Source organism: Lygodium microphyllum, chromosome 23, assembly GCF_053477565.2.
Source record: "Lygodium microphyllum isolate KBCC chromosome 23, Lygodium_microphyllum_v1.1.10, whole genome shotgun sequence".
Taxonomy (NCBI): Eukaryota; Viridiplantae; Streptophyta; class Polypodiopsida; order Schizaeales; family Lygodiaceae; genus Lygodium; species Lygodium microphyllum.
Window position 1 is genome coordinate 28,425,412 of NC_141157.1, and position 11,943 is coordinate 28,437,354.

The window sequence follows — 11,943 nt, forward strand, 5'->3', positions numbered from 1 at the left end:
CATGAGTGAGCCCTTGGCATTGGTGCATTCAGATGTTTGTGGGCCCATGCCGTGTATGTCTATGGGTGGCGTGAAGTACTTTGTTACCTTCATTGATGATTTTTCTAGGAAAGTGTGGGCTTATCCCATAAAGCAAAAGTCCGATGTCTTGGCAATCTTTCAGCGTTGGCTTGCTCTTGTTGAGAACCAGACTGGGTATAGGCTGAAATGCCTTAGGACTAACAATGGGGGAGAATATGTCTCACGTGCTTTTGAGCAGTTTTGTGATGACAGGGGTATTAAGCGTCAGTTGACCGCCCCTTACACCCCCGCCCAGAATGGTTTGGCTGAGCGCATGAACAGGACTATTCAGGAGCGTGTCCGCTCTATGCTTAGCCATGCAGGCCTACCACAGAGCTTTTGGGCTGAGGCAGTTAGTACGGCAGTGCATGTCATAAACCGATCGCCTTCTAGTGGATTGGATTTCCAGGTTGCAGAGGAAGTTTGGGCTGGTAAGCCACCCTCTTATGCGCATCTTCGTGTCTTTGGATGTGAGGCATTCTGCCATGTGCCCAAGGACAAGAGGAGTAAATTGGATCCAAAGAGCATTAAATGCATATTCCTTGGCTATGGTGAGTCAGGAGAGATGGGCTATCGCCTATGGGATCCGCAGGCGCGGAAAATAGTACGCAGCCATGATGTCGTCTTCCATGAAGACAAGATGCACAGGCAGCCTGAGAAGGTGGTTGAGATCCGCAGAGTGATCTTTCAGGAGGAGCCTAAAGCTCCAGCACAGCCAGTAGTACAGCCTGCAGCAGTTCCTCCACAGGGCCAGGATGTTGGACAGGCAGTTAGACAGGCAGCAGAGCCTGCGGTGAGACGGTCTGCTAGAGACAGACGTCCACCTGACAGATTTCAGCCCTCTATGCATTATGTTTTGGTTACAGATGCAGGAGAGCCTTTCACTTATGATGAGGCTATGCGCAGGGGTGACAGTCACTCCTAGGAGAGGGCTATGCAGTCTGAGATAGACTCCCTGCATAAGAATGAGACTTGGGATTTGGTTGCCTTGCCTAAGGGCAAGAAGGCTTTGCCATGCAAGTGGGTGTACAAGCTGAAAAGTACCCCTGGACACCCCAAGCCGGCATACAAGGCTAGATTGGTAGCAAAGGGTTTTAAGAAGGAACATGGTGTGGACTTTGATGAGGTCTTCTCTCCTGTGGTTAAGATGACCACCCTGCGCTTAGTCTTGGCTTTGGTTGCACAGCTTGACTTAGATCTATATCAGATGGATGTCAAGACGGCTTTTCTACATGGGGACTTGCATGATGAGATCTATATGGATCAGCCTAAGGGCTTTGCAGAACCTGGCAGGGAGACCTAGTGTGCAAGTTGAAGAAGAGCTTGTATGGCTTGAAGCAGGCACCTAGGGAATGGTATCATAAGTTTGATGCCTTTATGCAGTCACAGGGCTACAGCAGGAGTGCTATGGATCCGTGTCTTTACACGAAGAAAGCCCGTGATGGCAGTTTGCTTATCTTGGTACTCTATGTTGATGATATGCTGATAGTAGGGAAAGCTCATGATGAGCTAGATGCTCTTAAATCTCAGCTGAAGAAGAGCTTTGAGATGAAGGATTTGGGACAGGCCTCACATATACTTGGGATGCGCATTAAGCGCGATAGGCATCAGGGACTTTTGTATCTCTCACAGAGGGAGTACATTCATAAAGTCCTTGAGCGCTTCCGCATGCAAGACGTAAAGCCTATTGGCTGTCCGTTACCTTCTTATGTGAAGGTATCACAGGTCGATTGTCCGCAGACAGATGAGCAGAGGGCCGAGATGGCCAAGATCCCTTATGCTTCAGCCGTGGGCAGTTTGATGTACGCCATGATAGCCACTCGTCTAGATATTGCACATGCAGTTGGTGTTGTGGCATGCTATATGGCTACACCTGGCAGCAGACATTGGGATGCCGTGAAGGGTATCATAAGGTACCTGAAGGGCACAGCAGATATGTGTATTTGCTATGGCAGCTAGGATACAGGGGTCGTGGGGTACACTGACTCCGATTATGTAGGACATGCAGATAGTAGGAAGTCCACTTCTGGCTATGTATTCACCTATGCTGGAGGGGCTGTCTCTTGGATGTCCAGGGTTCAGAAGTGTACGGCTTTATCTACCACTGAGGCCGAGTATGTTGCAGCCACTGAGGCTTGCAAGGAGGCCATATGGTTAGGCCGTCTAGTTGCTGACCTTGGGATTGATGCTACACCTACACTGCATTCGGATTCTATGAGTGCCATTCAGTTGGCTAAGAATCCGGTCTTCCATGCAAAGACGAAACACATTGAGGTGAGGTATCACTTCATACGTGGTGTCGTGGAGGACAAGTCTGTTGACCTTGTCAAGATCTCCAGTAACGAGAATCCTGCAGATCTGCTCACGAAGAGCCTCACTACTGAGCGCTTTGCCTTCCTCAGGAGGTTGATGGGCGTTGGATGAGATGTCACCTTTCCTCATCCCTTGTACCTATGTACATTTGTATTGTCTTTTCTTTTTTTTCTTTTCTCTCTCACTAGGCAGATTCGCCTTTAAGTGGGAGGTTGTTGGGGGTAAAGGCGCCTCTGCCGTGCCGCCCCGTGTATTACTACACTGACAGTACCCGCCACTGCACACTGCAGGTGGCGGGCGCCCGTCACGTCACTTTATTCTTTATTCTTTTAGTGACAGTTTGAATAAAGGAAGGCCCGGTCACACATTGTGACTGTTGGAGTTCCCATTTCTTGTCTCTCTCTTTCTTGCTCTTGCTCTCCCGCCATAGCTCGCGTGTAAGCTTCGATCCTTCTCACCTTTCACATGACCCATGTGAGGAGTCTCTTCAAGAGAATCCCTATGGGTGAGAGACCAACCAAAAGAGCTGTGTCCATAGTATTGATTAACGGAATACGAAGTGAAGAGCTCTACAAACCTTTGCTTGGCAACTCAAGCTTGCAGTAAGACGCACTGGTGAGGGTCTTTGAAGAAGTTATTCGAGTGGGTAACTAGCTCAAAGAGAGAAGCTCCAGGAGCTTGAGTCAAGAAGAGTCCAGCACCATAGATTTCGAGAGGGCTTCAACGTCGAGTGAGAGATCAAGCCCAAGGGCTCAAGACAAAGGGAAGGGCACTGATTTAGGGCAAGAGCTAGCAGAGATTAGGATGGACATAGCCAAACTGCTGGAGATGATGAGATGACCAATGCGCCCACATGTCCAATGCGTCCATTGTGGCAGAAACCACTTTCTAGTTGAGTGTCAAGACTCTAAGTCATGACCTTGTGCTAATTGTGGTATGTTTGGGCATGATGCCATGCATTGCCAACCTATCTCGAAGACTCCCATACCCGCAGCCCTATTGTCAACCCTACCTTGCGAACAGGCCACCGAAACTCTTGGGAAGGGGAGCCCCATTGGCCCTCTCAACACCTAATGATGCTAAGCCGTCCGTCCCTAGAATGGAGATAAATCCTACAAGTATCCCTAGATGACCTGGACCCTACGTGACCCATCCACTAAGTGATACTCCAATCCACTATGTGGACGAGCCTAGCGGCGACGAGCCTTATGTAAACCCATACGTATCGTATAATGAAGAAGGCAACATAGTCCTCATGGACTACCAACCAGTACCAATGATGGTGCTAGGTAGAGGGAGAGGCAGAGGCCTAGGAGCACAGACCCAAGAGCCAAGACTTGCAATCACCTAGGACACATTTCTTCGCACTGCCCCAAGAGGAAGCAAACAAATAGAGATAATGCTAATTTGAGATGTGCTAAGTGTGGAATCACTTAACTCTTTGTCAATTGCCCTAGATGGAGGCATGCTCTAGTTCAGCAAACGAGTCATCGATTCCATTGGGGTTGTTCGGTGTGGAGACACTCAATGGGGAGGCCATGCCTATCCCATCGCATGTCATGACCCATGTACAAACGAAGCAGGCCAGCATATCATTGCTAGAGCCTAGCAACCTTGACGCAACCTCAGTTGTTGGAAAGAAGAGTTAGAGATGGAGGAAGAAAAGGCCAAATGCTAAGGTCACCCTCAAAACCAAAAGTGCCATAACACTCCTTGTTGGAAGGAAAGCCATTGACATACAAAGGAAGAAACGTCGACTCCATGAACGACCAAAAAGGGAAGTGCTAAGGTTGGGGAGTACCCCAACCCGAAGCGCCAACTCGAAGCCCAATCAAGAAGGTGAAAGAGTGGGTGAAGGAGACCCAGGAGCACCTAAAAGACGATGAGCCCATACTAGAAGATGAGATCAATGATCTCTCAAGCATAAGCATGCTAGTCTCTCTCCCATGACCAAAATCAAGGGAGGCAATGGCACCACAAGCAGGGCCGCCTAGGCAAAGTCTAAATGCTTCGGGCCAGCAAACCAGTCAGGGCCATTGGCCAAGAACCGCAGAGTTGGGAGAAAGGCAAGTGACTTAGCAACCTCCTTGATATAGTGGTGACCACCCCTATGACTCTAAGCTTAGGCGACCTGCTTAGGCAACATCCACCGCTATGGCAGGTGCTGAAATAATGGGTCGAGGAATCAGATGAGCCAGTTACCACAGACTTGCCTGAGCATGATGCAGAAGACAATGCACTTCATGCCTAAATCCTTGCACGTAAATGCTTTTTGTGAAGGCACAAAAATACATGTAGTCCTATCAGTCTTAGCACTGGGGTATGTCACAAGAAAGGGGATTGTAGACATAGGGATAGGAGTGAGTGTGCTAAGCCATGAGGTACTCCAAACTTGGGGTAACCAACTGGTCGAGACTACTGGGTTCAGTGTCACACTGAGTAACGGAATGAAGGTGAGACCATTCGCAATGTTAAAAAATTGGCCACTGAAGATCATATGAATCCAATTCTCTGTCGACTTTATAGTCATGAAGGGAGTGGACTATGACATCTGTTGGGGGTAAAGGCACCTCTACCTAGCCACCTGTATATTACTACACTAACAGTCACCACCATTGCACATTGCAGGTGGCGGGCGCCCGTCACTGTCACTTTATTCTTTATTCTTTTAGTGACAGTTTGAATAAAGGAAGGCCCGGTCACACATTGTGACTGTTGGAGTTTCCATTTCTTGTCTCTCTCTTTCTTCCTCTTGCTCTCTCGCCATAGCTCTCGAGTGTAAGCTTTGATCCTTCTCACCTTTCAATTAGTATCAGAGCACGGCTTCCGACTCTTGAGCTTGGCTCGTGGCATTCTCAGGTTCCCATCGACTCCCCACTCGCATTGGGTCTCCTTCCCGGCAGCCATAGCTCATTCTCTTAAGCTCCCGTCACTCCCCGGCTTCTCAAGCTTCTTCCCGGCCTATTGAGGTACCATTAGGGCATTGACATTGAGATATTGCTTCATTATTTTAGAGATTTATCTCAGTCCACAGGTCTAGGTAAACAGAGTTTTCACAGGTTGTGGACAGCCATAGCTCACACCTCTTGGAGCTTCCTTCACCTGGATATTGCTTCTAGCCTATCAAGGCTTGCTGAGGCTTGGTGTAGGCCTTCTTTGGCCCCCATTTCTGTCCCCTTTGGGCCCCATTGTTGACACATGGGATAGTAGACTCCCCCAGCCAGCTCACGTTTTTTTTGTGTCTGTTTCAAAATCTGGCCCAAAAATCGCTCTTTTTGTCATATCTCGACCATTCGGAACTCGATTCGGCAAGGTAAGAGTCTAAGTTGGGGTTTAGGCACGCTCCAAATGCGATAATAATGTCAAATTTGCCAAATTCTGATGACAAAATATTCTGCAACAAATTTCAGGTCTGAGACAGCATGTATTTGTATGCCTATGGCTTATGTGATGCTTCGACTGATGTCTATTGATACCGGATCACTTGTGGATGTTATGACTCTTATGTGAGATGCATTTGGAGCTGATTTAGCTCAGCCATTGATTGTTTTGAACAATCCTAGATCTGTCCAAAACAAGACATCCACCTATCACTTCAATTTTATGCTTACAGATCTTGGCATTTGATGCCCGATTATGCCCGGTTGGTGCCTATATACATACGGGAATGTATGCCTATGGTTTGCCTATGGATTTGAGCTTGGATTGAGCACTAATTTGCTCAGTTTACAGACGTTATATACTGCCGAAAACTTCAAGGCTGAAGCTATTTATGCTACAGTTGGGTTATGCCTATTGGTCACGGGGTGCTCCCCCGGTTACTCAGTATGATGTCATGATGTATTTGGACTATGCCACATGTCTTATTTATGCTTCGGGATGCTTTTGAGCTGAGATTAGAGCTCGATTTGGGTTTGACTGTTACTTCTTTGCAGCAGGCATTTCATCTATATGACATGGTTTATGCCTAGGCTACCCAGTACGGGTTATGATGTCTTGGTGAATGCTTTATGCTTTGGCTGTGGATGGCAATTGTTTGAGCTCGTCTCAACATTCATTTGAGTATTCCCTTGAGCAGTTGGACACTGACTTGGATTTTTCCGTTACGACTTGGCTTTTTCCATTATAACCTTGGATGCTATTGAGGCATTGTCTTGGTTAATTGTCTTCGGTACTTTGACTTGGTTTACTTGAGCTGTTGAGCTCATTTATCCACCTTTTGAGCCAGTGGGAGCATCTTGTATGCTTGACCGACATTGAGCAACAAGTTTATGCTATTTGAGCATTTTGTAGATACTTGAGACTTCGGGATCTCTTACACTTACATGTTGCATGGTTCATGCACTGATATCTTGGAATTGCTTTTGACCTAAGCTTGGGCTTTGCACTCTTGTGAGCATACACCTACTGGTGTCAGGTCTTGCCAGTGTTATGTATACTTTGCCCTATTGTCCAAGGGGTATGCCTACTCATTGACGGATGCTTTGGTGACATGTTTGGGTGTTTACTCAGGGTCTTGATGACTGTTTGGTGCTTGTTTATGCCCGTTTATGGCTGGTCATGTCTTGGCTGTCATTTCTTGACTTGTGCAGTGATTTGATCAGCAATCGCCTCTCACAATACCCTATTGTCATTTATTACAGTAAGCATATAACTCTGGATTGACATGGATTTTCATGTTGAAATATTCTGAAATGATGTACTTTCACTAGTACTTGGTGGACAGCAGCTTTGGTTACACTTTTCTCGCCATTTTTCTCTCGATTTTTGGTGATTTTTTTGTCAATTTTCTGCAGTAAACAACAAGAAGTTTTAAACTGTCTGCAGTCTTCCAGCCTGCGTTATGGCGAGTTCATCCATTGATCATGCTATTTTCAACATCACTAAGCTTGATGGTACGAATTACTCTTATTGGAAGAGCCAGATTTGGCAGGTGTTGGTATAGAAATTGCAGATCAAACCTTTGAGGTTGAGCAGGCATCCACCTGCTGCAAGTATGCCAGATGAGGAATGGCTTGAGCTTGATGAGTTATGCAAGTCCACTATTGTATTATCTCTCACAGAACACGTTCATTACAATGTATTTGAGGAAGAACAAAGTGCATGGCAATTGTGGGATAAAATCAAGAATCTCTATGACAAGAAAAGTCCAGCAAGTCGGATGTATTGGCTGAAGCAGCTTATGGATCTGCGCATGAAGGAGAATGTGACTATGTATACTCACTTGAGCCAATTCCATGCTATACTCAAGAACTTGACTTCGCAGGACATCACTTTTGCAGAGGATGTCACTCCTCTTTTCTTGCTTGGTACTCTTAATGAGTCATGGGATGTATTGCGCACTGGATTATGTGCCTCTACTGCTACCTTGAAATTATCTGAATGAGAGTGCTCTTCTGTAGGAAGAGGTTAACCGTAAGAATTTGGATGCCTTTCGTGTGTCGCATGCTATGACAATTAGAGTCAAGAATGATGGATATGGAAAGCATGGCAATGGAAATGGCCATGGACGGGATTCTCAGAAATCTCGGTCCAAGTCTCGTGGAAGTCACGTAGCAAATCCCGTGGCAGGAATGTAGATGTTACTTGTCACCATTGTGGGAAAAAGGGCCATATTAGGCCACAATGCCATGAACTGCGCAATGAAAGGCGCAAAGATAAGGGGAAAGATAAAGTGTAGGATAAGTCTTCTGATCGCAGCATAGTGCCTGCAAAGTCCAGTGTTAAAATTGAAGAGATCAATGTTATGCAGCCTGAGGATGTTGATGATGATTATATCCTTGCAGCTTCTTCTAGTGCTTCGCAGATGACAAAGATACACTGTGTGTATGCACAGTGTTGGCTCTTGGACTCAGGTGCGTCCTTTCATGTGACACCTTGCCGAGAGTGGTTTCATTCATACCGTACTGTTTCGGGTTTTGTGCGCTTGGGTGATGACAGCTCTCTTGATATTGTGGGCATTGGTGATGTTAGGCTATAGTTTCCTTTTGGCAGTAGTTTTGTTATGCAGGATATACGTCATGTACCTACTTTGACACGCAGTCTCATGTCAGTTGGACAGCTTGATGATGTAGGTTATCATATGCATGGAAGATCACTCGTGGCAGACTTGTGATTGCGACAGGTGCCAAGGTTGGCAGCCTCTATCCCTTGATTGTATCCGCTTTTTCCCTTGATCATATTTTGTCTGTGGGTTCTATCCCACATGTATCTCTTTGGCATGCCCGTTTGGGCCATATGTCTTTGAAGGGTATGAAAATGCTTTTTGGTTTGCAGTACTTACCACCCCTTGATTATACATGTTTTGATTCATGTGAGCATTGTCTTTATGGCAGGTAGACTAGGTCTACGCATAAGAAGTCTGGTAGGCTACGCATGAGTGAGCCCTTGGCATTGGTACATTCGGATGTCTCTGGGCCCATGCCTTGTCACTCTATGGGTGGTGCAAAGTATTTTGTTACGTTCATAGATGATTTTTCACGGAAAGTTTGGGCTTATCCCATTAAGCTGAAATCCGATATCTTGGCTGAGTTTCAGAGATGGCTTGCATTGGTTGAGAACCAGTCTGGGTATAGGCTCAAATGCCTAAGGACAGATAATGGGGATGAGTATGTCTCACGTGCTTTTGAGCAGTTATGTGATGAGAGGGGTATTAAGTGTCAGTTGACTGCCCCCTACACCCCCCCAGAATGGTTTGGCTGAGCGGATGAATAGAACCATCCAGGAGCATGTACGCAATATGCTTAGCAATGCATGCCTACCATAGAGCTTTTGGGTTGAGGCAGTTAGTATAGTTGTGCATATCATAAACAAATCACCTTCTAGTGGTTTGAATTTCCAGGTTGCAGAGGAGTTATGGACTAGAAAACCTCCCTCTTATGTGCATCTCCGTGTCTTTGGATGTGAGGCATTTTGCCATGTGCCCAGGGACAAGAGAAGTAAGCTGGATCCTAAGAGTGTCAAATGCATTTTCCTTGGTTATGGGGATGCAGGCGAGATGGGTTATCGTCTCTGGGATCCACAGGCGCAAAAAGTCATCCCAGTCATGATGTAGTCTTCCATGAAGACAAGATGCATAGGCAGCCTGAGAGAGTTGTTGAGATCCGCAGGGTCATATTTCAGGAGGAGTTGAGGGCTCCATCAACCAGTTGGACAGCCTACAGCTGCAGCAGATGCTCATGGTCTGGGTGTTGGACAGGCAGCTGGGCAAGCAGCAGAGCCTGTTGTGAGATGGTCTACTAGAGACAAACGTCCACCTGATAGATTTCAGCCCTCAATGCATTATGTCTTGGTTACATATGCAAGAGAGCCTTTCACTTATGATGAGACTATGCACAGGGGTGAGAGTCACTCCTGGGAGAGGGCTATGCAGTCTGAGATAGACTCCTTGCATAAGAATGACACTTGGGATTTGGTTTCCTTGTCTACGAGCAAGAAGGCTTTGCCATGCAAGTGGGTATACAAGCTGAAAAGTACCCCTGGACACCCCAAGCCAACATACAAGGCTAGACTAGTAGCAAATGGTTTTAAGCAGGAGCATGGTGTGGACTTTGATGAGGTCTTTTCTCCTATGGTTAAGATGACCACCCTGCGCTTAGTCTTGGCTTTGGTTGCCCAGCTTGACTTGGATTTATACCAGATGGATGTCAAGACGGCTTTCTTACATGGGGACTTGCATGATGAGATTTATATGGAGTAGCCTAATGGCTTTGCAAAACCGAGCAGGAAGCACCTAGTGTGCAAATTAAAGAAAAGTCTTTATGGATTGAAGCAGGCACCTAGGGAGTGGTATCATAAGTTTGATGCCTTTATGCAGTCACAGGGCTACAGCAGGAGTGTTATGGATCTGTGTCTTTACACGAAGAAAGCCTGTGATGGTTCTTTATTGATTTTGGTACTCTATGTGGATGATATGCTGATAGCAAGGAAAGCTCATGATGAGCTAGATGCTCTAAAGGCTCAGTTCAAGAAGAGCTTTGAGATGAAAGATCTAGGACAGGCCTCTCACATACTTGGTATGTGCATTAGACGCGACAGGCATCACGGACTCCTCTACTTGTCACAGAGAGAGTACATTCATAAAGTCCTTGAGCGCTTCCGCATGCAGGACGTAAAGCCTATTGGCTGCCCATTGCCTTCTTATGTGAAGGTATCATAGGCTGATTGTCCGCAGACAGATGAGCAAAGGGCCGAGATAGCGAAGATTCCCTATGCATCCGCAGTGGGCAGTCTTATGTATGCCATGATAGCCACTTGTCCAGATATTACCTTTGCAGTTGGTGTTGTGGCACGCTATATGGCTACACCTGGCAAGAAGCATTGGGATGCCATGAAGGGTATCATGAGGTACCTGAAGGGCACTATAGATATGTGCATATGCTATGGTAGCCAGGATATAGGAGTCATGGGATACACTGACTCTAATTATGCAGGACATGCACATAGTAGGAAGTCCACTTCCAACTATGTATTCACCTATGATGGAGGTGTTGTTTCTTGGATGTCCAGGGTGTAGAAATGCACGGCCCTTTCTACTACAAAGGCCGAGTATGTTGCAGCCACTGAGGCTTGCAAGGAGGCCATTTGGTGGGTCGTTTGGTTGTTGCTAACCTTGGTATTGATGCTATCTCTACAATGCATTCTAATTCTATGAGTGCTATTCAGTTAGCCAAGAATCCGGTCTTCCATGCAAAGATGAAACACATTGAGGTGAGGTATCACTTCATACGTAGGGTCGTTGAGGAAAAGTCTGTTGATCTTTTTAAGATCTCGACTGACTAGAATCCTGTAGATCTGCTCATGAAAAGCCTCTCTACAGAGCGCTTTGCCTTCCTCAGGAGGTTGATGGACGTGGGATGAGATGACATCTTTTCTCATCCTGTTGTACATGTGTACATGTTGTACTGTCTTTTTCTTTTTCTTTTCACTCCTCACTAGGGCAGATTCGCCTTTAAGTGGGAGGTTGTTGGGGGTAAAGGCGCCTCCGCCTAGCTGCCCATGTATTACTACACTGACAGTCACCGCCACTGCACACTGCAGGTGGCAGGTGCCCGCCACTGTCACTTTATTCTTTATTCTTTTAATGAAAGTTTGAATAAAAGAAGGCCCGGTCACACATTGTGACTGTTGGAGTTCCCATTTCTTGTGTCTCTCTTTCTTGCTCTTGCTCTCCCACCATAGCTCTCGAGTGCAAGCTTCGATCCTTCTCACCTTTCAACATCTTGCTAGGCCGACCCTGGATGCACAAGGCAAGAGTCGTAGAATATTGGGGCAATGGTCTCATATTCTTGAGCAATCGAACGGAGGTTGTAAGAGTAGAGATGGACACTTGGAAGACTATGCCGGTTGACCTAGACGCCATCTCTACCATGTTGAAAGGTGATGGACAGATTAGGAGATTCTATGGGGCCCTTACCAAGTATATCCCGTGCCCGGAGGATGAGCGAAACTGGATGCATGTTCTTGCTACCATTGATCTATCATTCTCGAACAATGAGGAGTATGAGTGAGCCATCAAGGCAATTGGCAAGCCCAAAGACACACCCTTAGTACTAGTCTACATGATGGCTG